Source organism: Lissotriton helveticus, chromosome 3_2, assembly GCF_964261635.1.
Source record: "Lissotriton helveticus chromosome 3_2, aLisHel1.1, whole genome shotgun sequence".
NCBI lineage: Eukaryota > Metazoa > Chordata > Amphibia > Caudata > Salamandridae > Lissotriton > Lissotriton helveticus.
In genome coordinates this window covers 5,779,415-5,806,801 of record NC_136062.1, presented here as the reverse complement: position 1 = coordinate 5,806,801, position 27,387 = coordinate 5,779,415, and the positions used below count along the sequence as shown (strand labels likewise).

General features: G+C 46.2%; 1 protein-coding gene across 3 annotated transcripts in view; it reads left to right on the top strand.

Moving 5' to 3' along the window:
- SH3GL3 (SH3 domain containing GRB2 like 3, endophilin A3) overlaps positions 1–27,387 on the top strand; it is a 1,443,414-nt gene that overhangs the window by 370,065 nt on the left and 1,045,962 nt on the right. The window lies entirely within an intron of this gene.

Sequence of the window (27,387 nt, the reverse complement as noted above, 5' to 3'; positions counted from 1 at the left end):
ACTGAAGTCCAGTGTGTGTTATGCTGTACTTGAAGTGGCCTAATGCTTTGCCTCCTGTGTTGATGAATCTTCGCAGTAGTCCTGATCGGAGAACAAGACTGTCCGCCCATGAGATAATCATAGGCAGGGCGATGAGATTGGCAGCTGTACCTGCATGTGCGCTTGTGAACATTACAGATGACATGATTCTTGATTACTGCAAAGGACTGGCTGACCTGGTGTGTCTCACCATATTGGAGCCAACACCGCCCACCACATCAGGAGCATTGCCATGACCTCAGTCCTGGTGACTGTGTTCTAGTGAAGAAACATGTCTAGAACAAATGCCTAAAACCTCAATGGTCCAACCCTTAGCAGGTGATTTTGGTGACGACCACAGCTGTCAAATATGGAAGTGTCCCCAGCTGGATATGGCCTGCCCATACTCGTAAAGTCCAGTGTCCCCTTGAAGATGTAACAGCACCTCTCCCAGAAGACCCAGCTGTGACTGAGAGACAGCAGATTAGACGAGCTGTACTGGACCAATTAGAGTTCGAGGTACTACATGTTCGAGCTGAGGAGGGTCTTGATGAGTCAACAGTTGAAGCTGAAGCAGGAGAGTCTTGTCCTGTGGTGTTGACTTTGCCAGATTTGGACCCTGTTGGAAATGGGAGTCTCTGGTTGGCAGGCTGTTACCCTGTCCAAGTAGGGACCCTTCTTCGTAGTCAGGATAAGAGGAATACACTACTGAAATAACCCCTTCTCACCCCATTGATAGCTTGGCACAAGCAGTCAGGCTTATCTCAGAGGCAGCGTGTGAAGCATTTGCACAGAACGTACAGTAATACATAGAAACCACCACTACAAAAGGACACCACACCAGTTTTAGAAACATAACCAATATTTATCTGTGTAAAACAAGGCCAAAACAATAAAAATCCAATATACCGGTAGCTCTATCCGGCGCTACCTCAGTCCTGAAAACAACCAAATCCGACAGTTTTGGTCCACCGCGTTGGTGAGGACCGGCTTTGGTGTCAGAAGACTATTAAACAGAATTTTTTATTCCAGCCGACCGTGGTGGTGTGGTCCGGTGGCAGCTGTTGTCAAGGATGCATTGTGAAGTAGAGCGGTGCGGCGTGCTGTGCCCTCAGTTCCCAGTGCAGACAGAAGCTCAGTGGTGGTTGTCCAGCGGCGTTGGTGAGACCAGCGCTGTGGTGTGAAATGGGGCACTGCTCGTCACAGTGCTGACGGTCATGGTGCTAGCAGAGGAGGCAATCTAAGATCCACGGTCGATGGGGCTCTCGTCGGTGGGCCGCAGCAGCGTTGCGGGATGGGGCAGTGCTCCGTGTGGCTTACGAGCGTTGCCCCTATACCACGATGCAGACCATGGCAGCGATGTCAGTTGGCAACGGTGTCGTCGGTGAGACCAGGGCAACAGAGTGTAGCCAGGCGGAGTAGAGTGCGGTGCCCAGAAGAAGGTGAAGTCTTTGCTGTTCCTGAGAATTCCTGAGCAGGGGGCAAACTCTACTTCAAGCCCTTGGAGAAATTCAAACAAAGAAGTTGCAGAAAGTTCATTCCGGTCCTTTCTCTGCCTAAGACAGAAAAATCTACTGCAGGCCAACACAACAAAGTAGTAGTTCCTCCTCAGATCTTCTCCAGCTCTTCTTCTTCTTGGCAGGTTTCTGAGTCCAAAAGAGTTATACATTTCTGGGGTTTGAGCCCAAATATTTATATCATATTTCCTTTGTTCCCTTGTGGCAAAGAGTCTCTGTGCTTAGACCAATCAGTTCTGTCCTCTCTGGCTCAGCCTCCTGGCAGGAGGTGGAGACAGCATTGTGTAAGGCAGACCAGGCCTATTCAGATGCAAGGAGACCTCCTCCCACTACTCTAAATGCAGCACAGTCGATTCAGCCCAGTCCTGACTCATCCAGGAAAGGCAGGACACACTTCGACCCCCACAGTGGCTGTCTACAGTGAATGCACCAGTCGACATGGCAGTAAAAACTGCGCGCAGACACTGCAGTGGCAGGTCTGAGATTCCTTTACAGGGCTACGTCTGTGGGTGGCACAATCAGTACTAAAGGCCCTCTAATATCATTTGATTTACAGGCCCTGGCACTCTCAGTGCACCTTACTAGGGACTTGCAAGTAAATCAAACATGGCAGTCATGGTAGCACCAATCCATAACATATTTTACAGTAGGAGCACTTGTACTTTAACACTGAACAGCAGTGAGAAAGTGCGCACAGACACTAAAACAGCAAAAACAAAGTCAAAACCAGGAGGACAGAAGGCAAAAAGACAGGGGAAACACGCCAAAAGATGCCACGTCTATCAGACCCTGATGAAAGGCCTAGTGTTGCAGTGACACTAGTGGGGTATGGAGAATGCTGGCCAAGAAGACAAGTGAGAGTGAGAGACCAAATTTGCTGGAGGGACATTAGCCTCACACAATTCCAGAGCATATAGAGGATGTTGACCTGACTGATAGTGGAGGGTAAGGGTTGGCACTCTAGAGGTCGAAAAGTCAAGGGTAGCCTGTAGAAGGTACTTTTCCCATGAATGAATGTACTTTGTTGCTGTTGACTGAGAAAGAGAGAATTTTGGAATTATGAGGACAACAGTGCAAATCCAACTGAACCTCTGTGAGCTAAATATTGTGACTGGACTGCTTTTTTAATTTACCTTGCAATTAAATAGACGGACATGATTTATCATTGACTTGATCGTTCATTGAACTTTGAATTAAGCATTCATCAGAGGCACTCAAATAGACTTTTGTTTTGAAAGAATTAAGATTACTTAGGCCTAAGGCTGCTGAAGGAGCATAAGGGTGCCATTTAGAAGAACACAGAGCTGGGCTAGAGAACACTCACAAAGACTTTGTAAATGGCTTCATAATATGTTGTTTGAATTTTGTTTTGCCATTTCCACAAGTGAAAACCAACAGAGAAGACTCTGCTGCTGCTACTTTCCACTTAACGGTCTGATTTTAGAGAAGTTAATGAAACTGATAATCATAGTAGCAGTAGGTACATACTAGCAGGTGTATTAAAATCTATAGTTGCAGTATTGATTATTGTGCTTGTGAGATTATATTTTTCCACATCCTCTAGTTCAGCGGAGACTAAATATAGTGCAACTTCTATCACACCGAGTTCTACAGACAATAGTTTGCAGTCACAGGAATTGAAGGCTTTACGTGTAGATTTATCTAGAGGAGATGATGTGTCCAATGCTCAGTTTAAATATAGGTACCAGGGAGCCAGGTTACCTGCTTCAGCTGCAGAGGGAATCACCTATCAGCATATCTCTCTTACATATGGTATTACGTCTAGTCTTCTGATGAGTTTGTTTTGTGGAACAGGACAAATTGAGTAATATTATTTCAAATATGGTTTGGGGCCAGATGTAGGTAAAGTACATTTACCGATTCTAAAATACCAAATTTTACCGATTCGGTATTTTAGAATCGGTAAATGCTATGTAGCAAAAAAAATCGGTAAACATTCCCGAATCGGTAAGATTCGGTATTTACTGAAACGGTAAATACCGATTCGGTAAAATGGGGGACACATTAAGGGTGCCAGGGTGTCACTTTGACACCTTGTTGCACCCCTGAATCGTGCTTGTGTGCAGATGTGGCACACATACATGCCCTAAGGGCATGTAGGTCTGCCACATGGCACAGTTGAAAATGCACAGATTTGCATTTTTAAAGGTATTCGTTATTTACCACCAATTTATAGTTGAGTGCTCCCTACATAGCAAATTTGGAAATTTACCGATTCGGTATTTTAAGGAATCGGTAATTTACTGATTCCTTAAAATACTGAATTGGTAAATTACCGAATTTGCAATATATGCCACCTACATCTCAGTAGCCTAATACCGGTCGGTAACGGCCGAAATTTGGTAATTTCTGCCGTTACCGACCGGTATTGGGTGACCTACATCTGAGCCGTGGTGCTTTCTGAAGTTTATTTGCTGAAGCATCCGAATAGACATCTCCATGCTAGACTAGGGAGACAGCTTCCAGTGCCCTTCGACCAAAGGTGAAATTGGACATATCTTATGCTCATAGGAACAATTTGACTTGCTCCCTAACTAAGGTTGAGAAGATGTTTTTGGAGTTAACAGAATACAGGATGAGAGCCATAACTGAGAGGAAGAAAGCAAGTTTGGATGAGAGATAAAAGGGACCATGGGATACTGAAGAAGAGAAACATCTAGAGTTAGGAGGTATGCCTTCACTACTACTAGATTGTAAACATAAAGTAAAATTATGTGTGACAAGGGACAAATTAGAGCTTAACATTAGGTTCATGGGTGAAAGGGATTATAACCATATTTTTGAGTTTCGCTTTTGTTTTTCGGAGGACAAGATTCTGTTACTCTTGAAGTTTATTTATTTTGTCCAGGGGATGGTATGGTGTATGTTTCTTAGGTGTAGTTTTCCCAAAGATTTATCATGTGGAACATTTCAATGATCCCTGACCTAAATAGGGGCTAGTGGTACAGAAATTGTGGGAGACATTTTTGGCTCTATGATTCTATCTGTGGTGTGAATTTGAATGATTTTAAGATTCGGAAGTTGTCCACTATATTAAAAAAGACTTTCCAAGAGTGCAGCAGGTGCCATATTGGTTGAGGATACTAAAATGGTAGCTATGGGATCCATGGTCTTACTAAATCACCTTGCTCTAGACATACTCCTAGCAAAGGAGGGTGGAGTCTGCAGGATGTTAAAGGTCCAGCCATGCTGCACCTACATGCCTGACATGAGCAAAGATTTGTTCGAAATATAAAAAATAATACTGATCTGAAGGAAGACTTGAATGACTTGGAAGCTGTAGGAGCTTGGGAAGCAATTGGGAATGAATTTGCTGCAGTAGGTAGATGGTTTTGAAATATGAGAAGTGGAAAATTGAGTTCCATTTTGAAACCCCTTGTTATAATTGTTCTTCGTACACTATTCCTGATTGCAGGTGTTAAGAGGTCAAGAGTATTGAAGCAAGGAAGGGAGTGAAAAGAAAGAGAGTGAATCAAGAAGTAGAGGAGAGTCAGTGTAGATACTATGATTACGTAAAGCATCTGGAGGAGTCCTGACAAAAATGTATGAAGCGTTCTGATCCGTCCATCTGATAAGATTCACATGTTGATTGTGATGGCTAGATTCGCCTTCATAGGGCAGATTAGAGCAGCGCAATTTAGGCTCCACCCATACACGTCACAGAAGTACAATGTTCATACGCACCTGACACAATATATGTGCCTCAGCTTTAGTACATAAATTGAATCACTTAAACCGCATTATTGATATTTATTCATTGTAGAAACTAAAGACTTATAAACAAGTGTAGGTTAAAATGTTGTCTGTCTGTGAAGACATGAAATTCTCATTCACATTTACACCTTGTTTCTAGCTTACACTACGTCTATTAACATGCATTCCATATGCAGTTATGAACATATTTATTCTCATTTGCATTTATTCTGAAGTTACATGTGCATGTATAATCATATATTAAAATGACACATTGAAATACTTAACTAAAGTTAGCTTTACTAAAGGCTTTAACTTTGAAAGTAATATTGCTTTTTTTTTATTTCTTGGTTACGATTAGTCTCACATCACGAGTTCAGATCACATCCTTTCTGACTCTGAGGAGTACAGATCTCTCTGTTTTCCCTTATAAGTGTGTAACTTTATGCTAAGCACTTATCCCTTTTTTTTTAGAAGACTTCTACTGGAGTTATCACTATGCTGACACCTTCCTGCACTTCTGAATTCCTCTGGGACCTTACCCCAATGTTTTATTTCCATCTTAACATTACAACTTGGGTTCGATTACTTTAGAATCTATTCATGTTTTTTAAGAAACATCAATTTCTATTTCCCAGTATCTGTACTGTTTATTGCATGTCTTATGCTATTGAACCTGAATCTCCTCCAACGTTTGAGCTTGCCCCTTGTAGTTCTATACCTTTATAATATGTTTTTGATTTACGTATATATTGGATGGATTATTAACTTTAATAACCCCACTTAACTTTGTTTGCCTGATCTTCTTTGTGTCGTCACTTGGGGTACATGAAATTAAAAATAATTTTGTTAATGCTGACTTTCTTAGCCTCTCAGTCAACTAAACAGATTAATCAGACAAGAAACGCTAATCACTTTCCCGCACGTCCGCACAAGCTACCAGAGGTATAAGCACAGGTTAATTTAGTGACTCTGACAAAGAATTACATTATTTTAAGGTCTACTGGAAACTTACATCAAACCCCGGCAAGAGAGACTAGAATGCTTGTACCACCTACAGCCACCTCACGGACACTGAAAAAAGTAGTGAACAAGAACGTGCACATTCTCAACATAGGAAATAGATCCCTACCAAAACCTCTGCATGCATTCAAATGAAGCAGGATAATTAGGGACATGATTGTCCATACTAGACCAGGGGCAGTGATGCAGAAAACAGCACCAGCTACACTGTGGTCTTTGCCTCCTGTTATGGGATATACCCTTGTGGTTCTTTCCAGACCAGTGCCACACAGCCAATGACAGGGTAGTATTAGACAAGCCCCAACATACACCCACAATGGGGCCATTGGAAATTATGCTCTTTTCGAGAGAACAATGCTGGGTGCTTAGTCTGAAGCGTGATAGACTAGGGCTTAATGATGATGTTCCGTGGACCAGTTTAGCTTGATGAACATACATTGCACTAATGAGTATAGACATACAGCATGGAGTGATACACTCAGTGGGTGACCTCATAATACAGCACAATACACCCACCCCACCCATCTACAGTAATATAGGTGATGACATGAGAGGAGACTTACCACCCTCCAGCCAGGCCCTCAGATTATAAATAGGCACACCACCTCTGTGAGTGAGGTCATCCTTGTTTTACAGACTCGTAATCACAGTACCAGATTTTCCACATGTGACTCAATATGGGCAGCCTGACAGCCATTTCATGTGTACACCGCCTCTGTATGCAAGGAATACGAAAATCTATCAATATTTTGCCATGATCAATGTTATTCTTCGTAAACGGACTACATAGCCTAGATTTCTAAGTACTCAAATTATGCCCAATTGGACATTACTTGGGTAAAAAGATATTTATACAAGATACACACCCCCTTCAACACAAACACAAGCATGTAATTTAAATTTAACACCGCCACTTTGGTTTCCTGACATGGGACTACATATCCCAGACATCGTAGCAGATTAGTTTACATTACACGTGATGCCGATTACGCGATGCAAACACAACAAATACGGAGCCCGAGCGGACTGGCTTTTCACTCTCGGAGGGACGTCCGTTGGATGTGCACCGCGCTTAGAGGTAAGCGTAACTGGGTGTTGATGCCTCTCTCGTTTCGAGTCACTTAGGCACTAGACCGCTTTAACTTGCAGGTAATTAAAGAACTTACACTGCTGTGGTGGCTCCCATTTACCTTAAACAAGATTCCGAGAGCCTGACATAGAAATGCAATTATATGAGACCCCCCCCTTTTTACTTTGGTACTCCCATCCATTGTTACACTGTATTTAAATATACTACCGTATCGGTCGTGGCCTGTTGGATAACCTAACCGCTAAAACATATCAGCACTACTTCACTCTGCCCCAGACTGCCGATCGGGTTCTTTTGCGACAGCCCGATTGAGTGAGACTCTGGTGACAGTATTTTGGGACATGAGATGTATATTAAGACTATGCCATACAGACCAGCACAGGTTAATCATTCTTTGTGTACTTGGTGCACCAAAGCCCTTGGTATTTTCTCAATTTACGGCACATTTGTTTATGAAATCAAACACATCACTGAATATGTGGAGACATACACACATTCACACAATAGACATATTAATATGAATTTATATATATATCTTTTCCTTTTAGCTGGGCACTGCGCCTCTGGCCTGGTCGCCCCCCTGCTCCTCTCCGCGCCTGCCACAAAGCCCCTGCTGACCTGCTGACCGAGCTCCTCATCACCGACGCCGACAGCAGCGCCCCAGCCGCCGCTGGGCCGCCCGCTCTGCCGGTCCCGTTCCCGCCGCTTCCTGCCTGCGGCCCCGCCCCCTCGCCAGACGATTGGGCAACACCTTCCCGCCTCCCAGCTGACCCGCCCTCCCTGCTCCCTTCTTATGACGCCCCCAGAGCGACCGCGCAGCGGACGCGCGCAGCGGGAGCACCGAATGAGCGCCGAAGGTGTGCCAAAGGTAAGCCCGTCTGCGCCCGTCCGCGCCTGGACCGCGCCCAGTGCCAGGACCCCTGGCCCCCACCGCCGGAAGCCGACCCGACGGACCTACGACAAAAACGAACTCAACGCACTCAACACCGGCCGAACCCCGGGCTGCTACCGAGCCACACCGAGACGCACCCACGGACCCTTCAGCTGCCACTCCTGCAAGTTCACCTGCAACCGGACCCACGCCACACCAGCACCCACCAAGCCGAACTCCAGCAGCACCCACCTGAAGTGCATCCTGCTCAACACCCGCTCCGTCCACAGACACGCCGTCGAGCTCTGGAACCTGCTCGACACCACAGCCCCAGACGTCGCCTTCCTCACGGAAACCTGGATGAACGCCTCCTCAGCGCCCGACATCGCCATCGCCATCCCGGACGGCTACAAGATCATCCGGAGGGACCTCGTCAACCAGACAGGAGGAGGCATCGCCATCATCCACAGGAACACCATCCGCATCACGACCAACACCGACGACACCCTCGCACCCGCCGAACACCTGCACTTCCAGATCCACGTCAACCCCAAGACCACCCTCAGAGGCACCCTCAACTACAGACCCCCGGGACCACGCACACAATTCAGCGAGGACATCGCCGACTTCATCAGCCCACACGCCCTCCCCTCCGCCGACTACATCCTCCTCGGGGACCTCAACTTCCACCTGGAGAACAACAACGACCGCAACACCACCACCCTGCTGGACAACCTCGCCAACCTCGGACTCAAGCAACTGGTGACCACCCCCACCCACTACGCCGGACACACACTCGACCCGATCTTCTCTTCCAGCAAGGACATCGCCTTCAGCCACGCCACGGGACTCCACTGTACGGACCACAGCTGCGTCCACTTCAACTTCAGAAGGACCACGCTCCACCATCACCAGCAACAGGCTCCCCGCAGAAGCTGGAACAAGATTACTGCAGACCAGCTCGCTACTTCCCTGAGCAAGAACCCTCCCACCAGCACAACGAACCCCAGCCAAGCAGCCACCAACCTCACGAAATGGATCAGCGACTGCGCAGACGACCTCGCCCCGCTGAAGACCCCGCCGAGCAGACCCGGCAGCAAGAAAGCCCCATGGTTTAACAACGAACTCAAGAGCTCCAAGAAGAACTGCAGAGCACTCGAGAAAACCTGGCGCAGAGACCCAACACCGGACAACATGACTGCCCTCAAGCTCGCCACCCGAAAACACCACCAGCTGATCCACGCCACCAAGAAAACCGCATTCAAGGAACGACTGGACAACAACGCACACAACAGCAAGGAACTCTTCAACATCGTGAAAGAGCTCTCCAACCCCAACGCCGGAAACAACGACATAACCCCTTCGCAAGACCTCTGCAACTCCCTCGCCTCCTACTTCCACAACAAGATCGCGGACATACACAACAGCTTCAGCACTCAACCGACGCACGCCACGACCGAACCACCGCCCCCCACCACCACCCTCCGCGCCTGGACCCCGATCAGCACCGAAGACACCATCCACACGATGAACTCCATCCACTCCGGATCTCCGACAGACCCCTGCCCTCACCACGTCTTCAACAAGGCCGAGGCTGTCATCGCACCCCACCTGCGGGACATCATCAACACCTCCTTCGACATCGCCACCTTCCCGGAGAGCTGGAAGCACGCCGAACTCAGCGCTCTACTCAAGAAACCATCAGCAGACCCAACCGACCTCAAGAACTACCGCCCCATCTCGCTGCTCCCGTTTCCGGCCAAAGTCATCAAGAAGACCGTCAACAAGCAACTGGCCGCCTTCCTCGAGACGAACGGTTCCCTCGACCTCTCGCAGTCTGGCTTCCGGGCCAACCACAGCACCGAGACCGCCCTGATCGCAGCTACCGATGACATCCGAGCCCTGCTCGACAACGGAGAAACAGCGGCCCTCATCCTCCTGGACCTCTCCACGGCCTTCGACACTGTCTGCCACCGTACCCTAGTACAGCGCCTCAGCAACGTCGGAATCCAGGAGAAGGCACTGGAGTGGATCACCTCCTTCCTCGCCGGAAGGACACAGAGAGTCCGCCTCCCCCCGTTCAGATCGGAGGCCACCAAAGTCATCTGCGGCGTTCCTCAAGGCTCCTCGCTCAGCCCAACACTCTTCAACGTCTACATGAACCCCCTCGCAGCCATCGCACGCCAGCACAACCTGAAGATCATCTCCTACGCCGACGACACCCAGCTGATCCTCTCCCTCACTAACGACCCCGCCACCGCCAGAGCCAACCTGCACGAAGGGATGACAGACGTAGCCAAATGGATGTCGAACAGCCGCCTGAAACTGAACTCGGACAAGACGGAAGTCCTCATCCTGGGATCCTCACCCTCCGCCTGGGACGACTCCTGGTGGCCCCCCGCCCTGGGCAGCGCACCCAAACCAACAGACCACGCACGCAACCTGGGCTTCATCCTGGACTCTTCCCTCTCCATGACCAGACAAGTCAACGCCGTCTCCTCGTCGTGCTTCAACATCCTGCGCATGCTACGTAAGATCTTCCGATGGATCCCCACCGAGACCAGGAAGACGGTCACCCAGGCCCTCGTCACCAGCCGTCTGGACTACGGCAACTCCCTCTACGCCGGAACCACCGCCAAACTCCAGAAGAGACTCCAGCGGATCCAAAACACCTCAGCATGACTCATCCTGGACATCCCCCGCCGCAGCCACATCACCGGACACCTGAGAGACCTGCACTGGCTCCTGGTCAACAAGAGAATCACCTTCCGGCTCCTCACCCACGCACACAAAGCCCTACACAACCAAGGACCAGGATACCTCAACAGCCGCCTCAACTTCTACGCTCCCAAACGCCAGCTTCGATCGACCAGCCACGCCCTCGCCGCAGTCCCCCGCATCCGAAGAGCCACCACAGGAGGAAGGTCCTTCTCCTACCTGGCCGCCAAGACTTGGAACTCCCTTCCGACCCACCTCCGCCTGACCCAGGACCACCTCGCCTTCAGGAAGCAGCTCAAGACCTGGCTGTTCGAGCAGTAGCGGACCCCCTCCCCCCAGCGCCTTGAGACCCCCGGGTGAGTAGTGCGCTATATAAATGCTCTGATTGATTGATTGATTGACTGTGAGATGCACCTAGAGCATGGAGAGTGGGTTTTTCACTTACACTCATAGGTATGAACTTTGGCGGACATTCTTTTACACCACAGTTTGTCTTGGTAATGTCTAAAGAGGAGTTATGGAAGATCATGATTGTACTTTTGACCTTCAGACAGACAAAGCCCTACAAGCACATGGGCCACTGACTACCTGACCTCCCTTTTCTTTGGTGGCTAGTATATTTATTGTTTTTCCTCACACACAAGTGCAGAGTGACTTGCTATATTTTAGGTCCTGACAAATGCCGCTGTATCCCTTTAGATTAGCTACTTCAGGCAAAAACATGTTGACCTCTATCAGGGCTATATTTGGTTTAATCCCTAGTCCTCTCTTTTAACCTTTGTACCTGAGACCGCCCAATAAAGTTCTAGTGGATTCACTGAGACAATTTTATTACCACTTTACCACAATTTTTGCACTCTGCCCCACTCATCTTTTTCCATCATTCATCTAAGAGAAAACACACATATGATGAAGCATGTCACCTAACGGTGAGTGAGGATTCTCGTACTGAAAGAATTTCTCCTTCCTGCTCTCTTTGACATTACATTCCTTCCTTTTTAGATAGAGCATTCAAGACCTATTGTAGATTCTTATGTAGGGTTAAAGCAATCCCCCAGCTTTTGATTTGTTTGTTGAGTATCCTTCAGAGAACCCTGCTTGCCAGTGGTCAGTCTTGCCTCTTTGTCCCTCTTTTCTCTCTTCGGTTACTCCCATGCAGCAGGGACTAACTGCTGTCTCACTCCACTCTGGGTGTTTATGTGGTCTAAAGGAGACATTTTTTTTTCTTGATCTGTTACTGTTTCCCTGTGTTCAGCTTCAGTTCCATTGCTGCTTACATGGAAATATAGCATCCTTTCCATATCCTTTTACTGCCCCATTTGTGTTTGTTCTGCCCCAGGCACTGTGCCTCTCACTGTCCCGCTGTGTTTATTGTATTTAATTAGCTTTTTGAAACTTTTCGGTGTCCACTGCTATTGGGCTTCTTTCTGGTAGGATTTGCTTTATTTTGGGCTTTTTTTAAAAGGGGATTGGGCTTGATTTCAATTGCATACACAGAGCTGCAATTGTGATTGCAGCCCAACCAGTCTCTGAGCATCGCTGAATGGGAGGATCTAGATGTCTTTTATTGAAATGTAAGGACCCCGGTGAACAGCGCTCTCCCAGCACTGCTTTTTTTTGTGCCTTTTTATATAGTGAACACTTGACCCACCGGTATGACAGCATTTTACATGAGCAGCCGTGAGAAAAAGGGATATGTTTTGAGTCACATGATGCTTGCTCTTTCTGCCCTTAGGCTACTAAAAAACACGGGGGAAAATGAGAGGAATCAATCAATATTAAACTCCCATTTAAGGACACTAGCTGGAAGCCGTGCCCTTTCAACATGGCGCCGACTGCAGCTACAGTGTCTCGCTCTTTTTATGAACGGCAGGGGAAGGTGGCTTACCTCTGCTATGGGACGTGCCCTGTGTTCTTCCACACAGCACGTGGGGAGTGCTGTGGATGGCCCCTTTGTCCCAGAGTGAGCGTGTTCTGAGCCCTGCATTTTTTTACAAATTCACATATTAAATAATGGTTGCTGTGCGTCTTGTAATGCTTTGATGGCTTTTGGCATAGACCTGACTGGTTTGGTGATTTGTTAACACCGTATTTTACATGTAAGGAGCTTCTCCCACTGTCCTCTTGATAAATGCTGGATCGAGTGTGTATTTTTATGCACTGTTTTTACTTGTAATATATTTTATTTAAATTGTACTCACAGTTTGACTTCCCCGGTCCAATGCTGCTTGCAGTTTGTTGTGGAGGGAAGCCAATTCCCGGCAAGTTCACTGACTTCCGGTTTCATAGTATGATGGTTAGCAGGCTAGTCTGCCGCTCCATCAGTACTTAAACACGCATTTCCTGCAGCTCGCCCTAGATAGACCTGACTGGTTTGGTGATTCGTTAACACCGTATTTTACATGTAAGGAGCTTCTCCCACTGTCTTCTTGATGTATGCTGGATTGAGTGTGTATTTTTATGCACTGTTTTTACTTGTAATATATTTTATTTAAATTGTATTCACTGCTTTACCTCCCCGGTCCACCGCTGATTGCAGTTTGTTGTGGAGGGAAGCCAATTACCGGCAAGTTCACTCACTTCCGGTTTCATAGTACGATGGTTAGCAGGCTCGTCTGCCGCTCCATCAGTACTTAAACACCATGTAACCCGTCACGCGCAGCGGGCGCTCCAGTGGCGCGCCGAAGGTGCGCCAAAGGCAAGCCCGTCTGCGCCCGGACGTGCCCGGACCGGGCCTAGGGCCCCCCCCCCCTTACTGGTTTCACACAAGAGCCTTGTTCCTCTACCCTAGCATATAATTCGGAACAACTCAAAGCTATGAACAGGCCTCTACACAAATGTAAGATCATTGATTTAAACCTATTAAGATATTCCTCCTTCACCTGCACTACCTGCCCTCTTCTTCTAATGAAACATCGCCATCCACAGACCTTTACCACATACAGGTAAAACACATCACCTAAAACTGTCCGCTCAGCCCTCATTAATGTAAAATCACTACCAAAACATAAATACGAAATCGCTAACATTATTGAAAGTTAGAATTTAGATATTCTCTTCCTAACGGAGACCTGGGGTGATCCTTCCTGTGGACCTGACTTTACCACTGCATCTCCCGAGGGCTTCACGAACATCAGGATCGATAGACCCTTAAAAAAGGGAGGAGGCATTGCCATCATTCATCCTAATAATTTCACACTTCGGACAGAAGTCATACCCATCTCCTCTTGTGAAGCAATCAATTTCACTTTTTTAACCCCTCACTCAAACTCATTCAGAGGCATTCTTCTCTACCATCCCCCAGGTTCACAAACCACTTTTTTGTTCTCTTTGGCCTGCCTTCTAGAACCTACAGCAGGGGAAAACAATTTTACCATTCTGGTAGACTTTCATTTCCACCTGGAGGCTCTTGACAATCCTGACACTATGGCCCTTCTATCGGAAATCGAAGCGGTAGGCCTTACACAATTAGTTCACTCCCCAACACACTCTGCGGGCCACACTTTAGACAGTCTTTGTTCCAACCTCAATTCACTTTCCATAAAAGACACCCTCCCGCTAACTTGGACGGATCACTCTGCGGTTCTTTTTTATATTAAAACTACTACCAGTTCCCCCTTACCCACCAATCCCCTTACCCCCATAAATTTCAAAGCATGGAAAAGTATTCATGTGACCGAATTCAACTCTAAACCACACGATTCACAGACAACTGACATCACTGACCCTGAGTTGGCAGCCATTACATATACCAATTGGCTTCAGGATTTAGTTGATGTTACAGTACCTACAAAGGAAAGATCCATCAACAGGATCTCTAGTTCTGCCCCCGGGTTCAACCAGACCCTCAGGCTCGAAAAACAACACTGCAGACGGCAAGAACGAAAATGGTGACAACACTATGATCCTGCTGAGAAATTAAGCTATAAACAAAAACTAACCAAATATAAACACATGGTCATCCTTGAAAAAAGCTAATTTTACAGCAGTCAAATTGATTCGGCACAGGGCTCAGTTAAACGCCTCTATCAGGTTGTCACACACCTATCGGGACAACTCAAACCCAATACGGCAGACACTACTCAAAGTATGTGTGACTCCTTAGCAGCTTACTTTCAAGAAAAAGTCTGCGCTATCTACTCAAATTTTAAGAAACATTCTCCCATTCCAACAGACATCGTTTCGTCATCACCAGTATCTAAACTCACTCAGGAACTTGCAAACTCTCCTGTTGACATCAAAAATCCCCCCACTTTACAGAACTCCAGCCAGGTATCCCCAGCTTTGGTTTCTCACCTCCTTACTACCATCAACTCAGGCTCCCCGAATGATCCCTGCCCCCCTTTTATACTTACAATTTCGCGTGAAATATTTGGCCACAAGCTCACTGAAATCTTTAACGCCATGTTTAATTCAGGTGTTTTTCCTTCCATTTGGAAGAAAACTATTAATAAACCTCTTATCAAAAAAGTACTCTCGACCCCACCAATGTCACCAGCTACAGGCCAATAGCCTGCCTCCCTTTCCTAGCTAAAATTGTGGAAAAGATCATGAATGTGCAGATCTCCGAATACATTGATCATAACTAATACCTAGACGACTCCCAATTTGGATTTAGGAAGGGACACGGCACAGAAACCGCTCTATTCAAAGCTGCGGATGAAATCAGGATGATCCTGGACGGGGGGGAGGCCGAAGTGCTTATACTGCTTGACCTCTCCGCAGCATTTGACACGGTCGATCATGGTATTTTGATCAACCGTGTTATGGCAACAGGAATATCAAAAAGTGCTATTTCCCTTCTCTCCTCCTTTCTCACCAACCGGGAGCAGTCCGTGTCGTTTGGTAATTTCTCATCATCACCATTTGCCCTCCCGTGTGGTGTTCCCCAGGGATCCTCGCTAAGTCCGACACTTTTTGACATCTATGTGTCAAACTTGGTGAGGATCATTAAAGCTCATCATCTTGCTTTAACATCATACGCAGATGATACTCAGCTTGTCCTGGTGGTTAATAATAACGGACAGAAAGTGGCCTGCAATTTCCAACACGGAATGCTTGCAATAAGTGACTGGATGACTGAGAATTGCCTTAAGCTTAACTCGGAAAAAACGGAGGTAATGGTTTTTGGCAATCTCTCTCCGACCTGGTCTCCCACTTGGTGGCCAGTAGATCTTGGACTCCCGCCCACCCCGGTTACCAAGGTTAGAAACTTAGGGGTGATTTTTTTTTTCTTTTGTCCTCATCTCCACCATGGCTGTGATCCGTCGAATCTCTGGACTGGGAGGAAAGGAAGACAGGCAGTGGATATGACACGCAAACTCAGTATGTACTGGTAGGGTTGCGACCGATTAATAGAGTTGTCAAAACCCAGATGCTGTGTCAATCACTCTGCACATTCTACCCCCAGCAACTATTGTGCGGATGCTCAACCATCAGCCATTTTCCTTATTGCTTGAATCAACCTTTATACCCCTCAAAGAAGGCGAGGTTGCACAGCAGAGAAAGTATATCATGGCTTCGTAATCATCGGACGTGGGGGAAAAAAAAACCACAAAAAAAAAAAACACGCCTCTAACGAGATTAATCAAGTAAGTGCCAAAAAGCTCTTTTTTCTGGTTCCCCAGCTCTGGCTAGATCTAATTTAGATATTTGTAGCATTGAAATATGCCAGTCTTGTATGGAAGGGGGAGATACCTCTTTCCATCTCTTACAAATTTCCCTGCGGGCCACCAGGATGGAGAAGAATAAGAATTGCCTTAAGCTTAACTCGGAAAAAACTGAGGTAATGGTTTTTGGCAATCTCTCTCCGGCCTGGTCTCCCACTTGGTGGTCAGTAGATCTTAGACTCCCGCCCACCCCGGTTACCAAGGTTAGAAACTTAGGGGTGATTTTTGACAGCAAATTGTCATTCATGCATCACGCTAACGCAGTGGTCTCCTCCTCGTTCTTTACTATAAGAATGATCAGGAAACTTCTCCCTTATCTTCCCCAAGCATGATAAAAACCTTAGTCAGTACTCTGGTGATGACACGCATCCACTATTGTAATGGACTTCTTGTTAATGCCCTAGAAAGAGTAATGAACAGACTGCAGTTGGTGCAGAATGCAGCTGCCAGACTGATTATAGGAACACCCAAGTTTAAACCAATTTCTAAAGCTATTAAGCAGTTCCATTGGCTGCCTCTACGACTCAGAACTAAATTCAAAGCCTTGTGTATAGCTTACAAGACTACTCATGCATCAGGACCTGCTTTCTTGAAACAATCTCTATGTCCCTACAGACTGGCACGAGCACTACGGTCCTCCACAGCAAGCCTCCTAGAGGTTCCAAAAACAAGGAAAGTATCCTGGGGTGACAAATCGTTTACAATTACGACTGCCAAACTTTGGAACACCCTGCTGCACCAAATCAAAATCAGTACATCCTCAATAACCTGTAGTAAGCAGCTGAATACCTGGCTCTTCAATCAATAATCACACACTCCTCAATTCACCCTATCCTTAAGCGCTGAGACACCTACGGGTATTTGCGCACTTAATAAATTCCATAAATAAATGAAATAATTTTGCAGTACGTACGCGTAGCTGCTAATTAAAAAAAATATCTTTATTGTTCTCCCGCCCACTAGTGGATGGTGCCCTAGTCTGGGCATGTCCTCTACCTGAGCCCCTGCACGGTCGGTGGTACCATTGTCTCATCCTCATCAACGCCTCCGGGCCCCGTTTGGGTCACCTCACTGAGGCCGATGTCCAAGTAGGAAGAGCTGTTACTAAGCCCTTTTGTGCAGCGCAACACCAATTTCCAGGAGATGCCGAGGGCTGCGGAGACTACCAGGTCAAGAGCAGCGATTTCCTGTGGTGAGGAGCAAGTGAATTTAAATAAATGTGCTTCTACTTTGAGTGACAATGGTAAATGAAACCATTTTTTAAAATTGCACCATCCGTTATATTTTAATCTCTAAATTGTAGCGCGGTATTTTTACAGTGTCACAAACTTATTATTGTACCTGTTTTCACTTAAGGGTAGTCCGCTCGATGTTGTAGCCTGCCCGCCCCAGTCCGACTCGGCAAATAGCGCCGTAGAGCGGAGGGCGGACAGGTAAGAGCGAGACCAGCACAACACTCCACTTCCGCTTCACGCGGCGGGTAGCGGTCTAGCTGTGTAAGAGGAGGGGCTATATAGCCCTCTCGTCGCTCTGAGCGCGCAGCGGTCACGCGCAGGGGAGCGCCTGAGGACGCGCCTGAGACAAGCCAGAGAGAAGCCCGTCTGCGCCCGTCCGCGACTGGACGGGGCCAGGGGCCATGGCATTATCATCATCTGGATCAAATGACCCAAAGAAATCTAGGGTAAGCTACTCCCCACAGGCTCTGATGCGTTTAAGACCTAACCCTCAGACACTCTGTGGGATAAAAAGCCACCGCCCCCTGAAGGGCCGTTCTCATGCAGGCCATGTCAATATCAATTTCAAGTTGTAAATGATGCATGCCCCCAACAACGCATTACATACAAGCCCACTGAAACAATCCAGGGTGGGATGAACCTGCTATGTAATATAAGATCTCTAGCCAAACATTTTATTGAGGTCTGGGACCTAATTTCTACACATAAACCCGATCTGTGTTTTTTCACGGAGACGTGGCTTAAACCCCATTCCATCCCGGCTATTACTCTTGGGATCCCGGAAGGGTATAAAATCATCAGACTGGATCGACCCAAGAAATCCGGAGGGGGAATAGCAATTGTACACAGAGATAACATTTCGGTATCGGTTTTAGACCAATGGTGTAATCCTGCCTTTGAAATGATGGTTTTTAAGGTTGGTTCATCTGCCAAACACAGCAGAAAGGGAGCACTGGTTTATCGTCCTCCAGGCCCCATAAAAGGAGTCTCTAGACAACTAGTGGAAGCACTTGCTCCCTATGTTGACGCAGATAAAGATTTTATACTGCTCTGTGATTTTAATATCCACAGCGAGAAGAAAGATAACATGGAGGCTCAATCCCTTTTGACTGACGTATCTCTACTAGGATTGAGACAGTGTAACAGTGGGCCTACGCATTTGGCGGGTCACACTTTAGACCTGATTCTTTCCAATTTTTCTGGGATTAAGTGTTATATGCCTAAACAGACTAACTGGACAGATCACTTTGTTCTTGAGTTTTTGATGCCAAAGATTGGTACATTTTCCAATCACTCTTCACAAATTCCGGTTCAGCGAAGACAATGGCATAAAATATCTGAAGTAAATTTTAAAAAGGTTTATGTTGCCCCACTCATTTTAGCTACCGATGACATTAATTCTGCCCTTCTTAAATTTGATTCTGCCACTCATACTGCAGTGGAGCAGATTGCCCCACTTAAAATATTTAAAAGTCGTTCTGCTAGGAAACAGGAAATCTGGTTTTCTGAAGAACTGCGGAGCCTTAAGCGCACTGCTAGGAAAACCGAGAAGGTTTGGAGAAAGTTGCACTTGGAGGAAGATAAAATCAATCATCACATGGCGATAAACATCTACCATAAAGCCATCCGATCTGCACGTAAGAACCATGTTACCTCGCAATTGGAGGCAGCAGGTAACAATTCGAAAGTACTTTTTCAAATTGTAAATGCCTTTTTAAAACCAGTGGCATGCGAAAGTGCGGACATGGCATCTCAACATCTTTGTGACAATATCTCGAGTTTTTTTACCGAGAAAATGTATGCTATCTATGAGAAGATAGAGGCACTTATTCCACCCATAATTAGTCAGGATGTCCATATACCGGTGCAAGCAGTTGCTACCAATTCCAATACCTTTCACAATTTTCCTGAGATCTCTGTGCCAGAGGTAGAGATGTTGATCAATAATATCAAAAGTGGGAGCCCTTCTGATCTTACCAGCTAGATTAATGGGAACGTTGGGGAGAACACTTGGTTCTGATATTCAGAGCCTGGTAAACCTCTCATTAACAACGGGATGTGTCCCACGGGAATGGAAAAAGGCCCTAGTTAGACCGATTCGGAAGAACACCTCCTCCCCATGGACCAACATGTCCAATCTTGGGCCTATCTCCCTGCTGCCCTTTCTGGGGAAAATCATTGAAAAGCACACAAATAAGCATTTGTCCAACTTCCTGGAGCAATCAGGAAGCCTTGATCCTTCACAGTCAGGTTTTAGGCCGAAATATAGCACTGAAACGGCCCTGCTGTCGATAACTGATGATCTCCGCATGTACCAGGACAATGGCTTTTCCGTTGTCCTGGTGCTGCTGGATTTATCGGCAGCGTTCGATACCATCTCGCATAACATCTTGATCGAACGACTGACTGTGAATGGACTCGGTGGCAAGGCACTGGACTGGATAAAGAGCTTTCTCTCCGACCGCACCCAATGTGTCACCATGGGTGATTTTAGGTCGGATGAGGTTAAGATCACCAAGGGGGTTCCACAGGGCTCGTGTCTGAGCCCAACTCTTTTTAACACCTATGTGGCCCCCTTGGCAGATATAACAAGAGCCTTTGTTTCTGTCCAGTGTCCTATGCTGACGACACTCAGCTGCTTTTTCCCTTTAAACTACTAACCCCGGAGGTCATACAATCTTTCTCCGAGGGGATGAAAGCAGTATGCCAGTGGATGTCTTCCAACTTTCTTCAGTGTAATGTTGGTAAGACTGAGGTGATGCTTTTCGGTGAGGCCAAGGTCCAGTGGTCCCCTGACTGGTGGCCGCTGGACCTAGGCCCAGTTCCCGAACCTAAACAAATAATCAAGAACCTGGGGGTACGGTTGTAGCCGGAGCTGACTATGAAACAACATGGTAACACCACGGTGGGATCTTGTTTTCACATGATAGGTCTCCTCTGTAGGCTATTCCCGTTCCTTCCGGACTCCATCAGAAGAACTTTGGTTCAGGCTCTAGTGATCAGCCAACTTGATTATTGTAATGGTATTCTGGTATGTGCAAATGAAGAGGTGCTAGACCGACTGCAAGTGGTGCAAAACACAGCAGCCAGGCTAGTCCTCAATGCCCCCCCCCAGATCTCCATCTAAACCTCTGCTGGATAAACTTCATTGGCTATCCATACGCCAAAGAGTGAATTTTAAGACCTGTTGTATTATACATAAAGGTTTACATGACTTGGGACTGACCTATTTGGCTAATAAATTTGTACCATACGTCCCTACACGCACACTCAGGTCAAGTGAGCAGTTGCTGCTGAGGATACCCAAGGTCAGCAGGACTAGACTGGGTGGTAAGGCTCTGTCAGTGGTGGGTCCTATTTTATGGAACGCTCTTCCACTCTTACTTAGACAGTGTTCCGACCATCTCCTCTTTAGAAAACAATTGAAAACTTTTCTGTTCAAGCAAAATTAGCTGAAGCCTGTCCATTAAAGTCTAAAGTTTAATCGACCCATATGCTCTCAGGGTACTATTGTCATTGTCTTAATTTGTGCTAGTCTGCTGTCTTTGAGCGCGGAGATACTCCTCCGGGAGTTTATCCTAGCGCTATACAAACCCGCAAATAAATAAATAAATAAAGTGGTGACTGGATGGATGAATGGTTGAAAGTGAGAATAAATTAGCAATTTGATGAATAAATCACTAAATTAATGGATGAATTGATAAGTGGCATAGTGGATAGACACATAGGTACATAAATGGATCAAGGAATGGATGAATGTATGAATACTTATATTCCAGGATGCGTGGATGGGTAAGTTGATGGATGAATTAATGATTAGTGAGTTACTGCATGGCTGAATAAATGTGGGTGAGTGGATTGATGAGTGAGCCGCCTTCATGTCTACCCTTCCCTGACTCTCCCTTTCCCCTCCTCATTGTGTTTAATCTCTGTGGGGCTCGCTTCTTCACCCACCCTCAGAGACACCCCTTACCATTGCGATCCAACTTTATGGGATCCTGACTCTGATGTTTGTGTTTCCTGGTCACCAATCCTGTTTGTTGACTCTTCATCTTTATTCATTTTTACCGTGTTCCCCCCAATCTGCTATCTTCCGTTGCTTGTCCTTCCGACCTGATCATTTGAACTCCCTTGATTCCTCCCTTCTCCTTCTTTTCCCCATGAATTTGTTCTAGATGTTTTTGCGATGCTCATTTTTTTATTGGACCCCTGGTTCTTTCTCCATTTTAGTTTCTATCTCACTTCCCTCTCTCGATATGCTTGCCTTACTCCTTCCGTACTGTTTTTCAACCTTCCTTCTCTGCCCCTTAGGATGTTTTTGTCTCTACTTATCCTGCTCTAATACTGTCATATCACTGTGTAGCTTTGCTTCATCATGTGCCATTCAGCCTCCTCAAGTAACGCATATTCTTTAGTCTTGTTTTTACTTTGTATCACTGTGCAATATTTTGTTTTTTTGTTGTAACTTGTAACTTGCTGATACTTTTGTAAAGCACTATGATACCTCCGGGTCTGGCCATTCTATATAATACTCAAGAAAGAAAGAAAAGAAAGAAAGAAAGAAAGGAAGATAGAAAGAAAGAAAGAAAGAAAGAAAGCAAGAAAGAAAGCAAGAAAGAAAGAAAGAAAAAATTAGCACATGATGGATGGCTGAAAGGCCTATTCTTTCACAATCATGTTTGTTTTTATCTCATAAACATTCTTTCTTCTTGAAAACTGGCATATATGTATCCCCCTTTCAACTCAGAGTTATGATTGTAGTAAAATTGCTGTGCTGAACAGGTTGTGAGAGGTGATAGGCAGGCTGTTGGTTCGCCAGAGCAGGTTCATTGGGAAGCAACAGGCCATTTTTAGGTTGAGCCTGGGTAGAGCATGCGCAGTTCTGCGGCATGCTGTATTGTAGTATGGAATTAAAGCCCCGCTATACTCCCCGCACATATTTGTCATTGACTTGTGCCATTGCCCTTCATAAAAGGTGGCTTCTGATTCGTTAATAGGATTGTTAGTCCCTCCTTGTCTTCGTTTGTAACCTCTCATGAGGCCTGCCCCTTTTACTTTGGTTACACAGTACGTCTTTTTTAGTCTGTAAGCACTATTTTCTTTAATGAGTTTCTCCTACTGCAGGTACGACATGCTTTCCTGCAACATTAAGCATGCCATGCATGCTTTCACTTTCCAAGCAGCCCAAGACTATTTTGGCTGCTTCTTTGAATAGGTCTCACATTTACAAGAGTTTGAGCTATTACCATTGTAAATGACAATGCCTTTTATTCATGTGTTAATTAGCAAAACAGATAAATAAAAGGCATTGTCATTTACAATGCCAACAGCTTAAAATCTCGCAAATGCGTGACCTGTTGAATTGCAAATGCTGGTTTCTTCCTCCTTCCCTTAATTCCACTCTCAGCCAGGTGTGCCTTATGTGTTACTAATTATTCGAGGGGATCAGTACTGACCTGGCATTTCAAAATCCCTGAAGATCCACTGTGTGTGTAACATTACTCAAGTGATTGACACTCATAATCAAAGCTTCCTGGATTCGATGAGTGTTGATCACCCCTACTAAGCCGTGCAATTTTTCTGAACAGCTGAAGGTGTTGATTTTCACTGATAGTTAGTATTGCTTTGCTGTTCCCGATTTCAGACAGGTATGGTCACAAAGGGAATTTATGAATTCTTCCGTAATGGTGAAGTTGTTATGAGGTCATAAGGTTACTTGAAGAATTACAGTTGCCTTCCCAGGTTGCAGTTGTGAAGTGTTCTGCGCACTGGAGTGGAAATGACTATGTGACAGTCAGCAACAGATAAGCTGACAAAGGCGCACAATATTGTGCTCATGGGGCTTGTATATTTAATGGTGAATACTCCAATGAGACTGCAGATGAGATCAATTACAACCTTTTTTAACAACAGCCGATATGTGGAAGGAAGTTAAGAGGTTACAGGATGAAGTGTCGGAGACACAACACCAAGGTTGGGTCAGAGCAGGTTGTGTCAAAAGAGATTATGACATCTGAGTTTTAGTAGATGTAGGACCTGTGTAGCCAGATAGTTTGTTACCCCAAGTGGTTAGACATTAACATGGTCTTGCTCATGTATGGAGGAATGCCATGGTCAGACTGTTTTGACAGACTTGGTTCAACCCTAGATTCAGGTTGATGGCTGAAGGATTGTATCACAGATGTGTTGTGTATCAGCAGATGAATGTAGGGAAAGGAACTGCAGTGACACTGAGCCACATAGGAAGATCATATGTCCTGGTGGTTGTGTGGATCTTCTCACATTGGGTCGGATCTTACCTGACCAGGAGAAATGACAGTCTTACAGAAGCCAAATTGTTGTTGAGGGAACTGATCCTCAAGTACAGCTCATAGACTTCTCTGGAGTCAGACCGAGGGACTCATTTCAATAAAGAGAACCTGAAATTGTTGTTTGCGGCATTGCTAGTGGAGCAAAGACTACATTGCAGCTATCTGCCAGATGCTTCTGGCATAGTGGAACAAGTGAATGGCGCACTGAAGTCCAGTGTGTGTTATGCTGTACTTGAAGTGGCCTAATGCTTTGCCTCCTGTGTTGATGAATCTTCGCAGTAGTCCTGATCGGAGAACAAGACTGTCCGCCCATGAGATAATCATAGGCAGGGCGATGAGATTGGCAGCTGTACCTGCATGTGCGCTTGTGAACATTACAGATGACATGATTCTTGATTACTGCAAAGGACTGGCTGACCTGGTGTGTCTCACCATATTGGAGCCAACACCGCCCACCACATCAGGAGCATTGCCATGACCTCAGTCCTGGTGACTGTGTTCTAGTGAAGAAACATGTCTAGAACAAATGCCTAAAACCTCAATGGTCCAACCCTTAGCAGGTGATTTTGGTGACGACCACAGCTGTCAAATATGGAAGTGTCCCCAGCTGGATATGGCCTGCCCATACTCGTAAAGTCCAGTGTCCCCTTGAAGATGTAACAGCACCTCTCCCAGAAGACCCAGCTGTGACTGAGAGACAGCAGATTAGACGAGCTGTACTGGACCAATTAGAGTTCGAGGTACTACATGTTCGAGCTGAGGAGGGTCTTGATGAGTCAACAGTTGAAGCTGAAGCAGGAGAGTCTTGTCCTGTGGTGTTGACTTTGCCAGATTTGGACCCTGTTGGAAATGGGAGTCTCTGGTTGGCAGGCTGTTACCCTGTCCAAGTAGGGACCCTTCTTCGTAGTCAGGATAAGAGGAATACACTACTGAAATAACCCCTTCTCACCCCATTGATAGCTTGGCACAAGCAGTCAGGCTTATCTCAGAGGCAGCGTGTGAAGCATTTGCACAGAACGTACAGTAATACATAGAAACCACCACTACAAAAGGACACCACACCAGTTTTAGAAACATAACCAATATTTATCTGTGTAAAACAAGGCCAAAACAATAAAAATCCAATATACCGGTAGCTCTATCCGGCGCTACCTCAGTCCTGAAAACAACCAAATCCGACAGTTTTGGTCCACCGCGTTGGTGAGGACCGGCTTTGGTGTCAGAAGACTATTAAACAGAATTTTTTATTCCAGCCGACCGTGGTGGTGTGGTCCGGTGGCAGCTGTTGTCAAGGATGCATTGTGAAGTAGAGCGGTGCGGCGTGCTGTGCCCTCAGTTCCCAGTGCAGACAGAAGCTCAGTGGTGGTTGTCCAGCGGCGTTGGTGAGACCAGCGCTGTGGTGTGAAATGGGGCACTGCTCGTCACAGTGCTGACGGTCATGGTGCTAGCAGAGGAGGCAATCTAAGATCCACGGTCGATGGGGCTCTCGTCGGTGGGCCGCAGCAGCGTTGCGGGATGGGGCAGTGCTCCGTGTGGCTTACGAGCGTTGCCCCTATACCACGATGCAGACCATGGCAGCGATGTCAGTTGGCAACGGTGTCGTCGGTGAGACCAGGGCAACAGAGTGTAGCCAGGCGGAGTAGAGTGCGGTGCCCAGAAGAAGGTGAAGTCTTTGCTGTTCCTGAGAATTCCTGAGCAGGGGGCAAACTCTACTTCAAGCCCTTGGAGAAATTCAAACAAAGAAGTTGCAGAAAGTTCATTCCGGTCCTTTCTCTGCCTAAGACAGAAAAATCTACTGCAGGCCAACACAACAAAGTAGTAGTTCCTCCTCAGATCTTCTCCAGCTCTTCTTCTTCTTGGCAGGTTTCTGAGTCCAAAAGAGTTATACATTTCTGGGGTTTGAGCCCAAATATTTATATCATATTTCCTTTGTTCCCTTGTGGCAAAGAGTCTCTGTGCTTAGACCAATCAGTTCTGTCCTCTCTGGCTCAGCCTCCTGGCAGGAGGTGGAGACAGCATTGTGTAAGGCAGACCAGGCCTATTCAGATGCAAGGAGACCTCCTCCCACTACTCTAAATGCAGCACAGTCGATTCAGCCCAGTCCTGACTCATCCAGGAAAGGCAGGACACACTTCGACCCCCACAGTGGCTGTCTACAGTGAATGCACCAGTCGACATGGCAGTAAAAACTGCGCGCAGACACTGCAGTGGCAGGTCTGAGATTCCTTTACAGGGCTACGTCTGTGGGTGGCACAATCAGTACTAAAGGCCCTCTAATATCATTTGATTTACAGGCCCTGGCACTCTCAGTGCACCTTACTAGGGACTTGCAAGTAAATCAAACATGCCAGTCATGGTAGCACCAATCCATAACATATTTTACAGTAGGAGCACTTGTACTTTAACACTGAACAGCAGTGAGAAAGTGCGCACAGACACTAAAACAGCAAAAACAAAGTCAAAACCAGGAGGACAGAAGGCAAAAAGACAGGGGAAACACGCCAAAAGATGCCACGTCTATCAGACCCTGATGAAAGGCCTAGTGTTGCAGTGACACTAGTGGGGTATGGAGAATGCTGGCCAAGAAGACAAGTGAGAGTGAGAGACCAAATTTGCTGGAGGGACATTAGCCTCACACAATTCCAGAGCATATAGAGGATGTTGACCTGACTGATAGTGGAGGGTAAGGGTTGGCACTCTAGAGGTCGAAAAGTCAAGGGTAGCCTGTAGAAGGTACTTTTCCCATGAATGAATGTACTTTGTTGCTGTTGACTGAGAAAGAGAGAATTTTGGAATTATGAGGACAACAGTGCAAATCCAACTGAACCTCTGTGAGCTAAATATTGTGACTGGACTGCTTTTTTAATTTACCTTGCAATTAAATAGACGGACATGATTTATCATTGACTTGATCGTTCATTGAACTTTGAATTAAGCATTCATCAGAGGCACTCAAATAGACTTTTGTTTTGAAAGAATTAAGATTACTTAGGCCTAAGGCTGCTGAAGGAGCATAAGGGTGCCATTTAGAAGAACACAGAGCTGGGCTAGAGAACACTCACAAAGACTTTGTAAATGGCTTCATAATATGTTGTTTGAATTTTGTTTTGCCATTTCCACAAGTGAAAACCAACAGAGAAGACTCTGCTGCTGCTACTTTCCACTTAACGGTCTGATTTTAGAGAAGTTAATGAAACTGATAATCATAGTAGCAGTAGGTA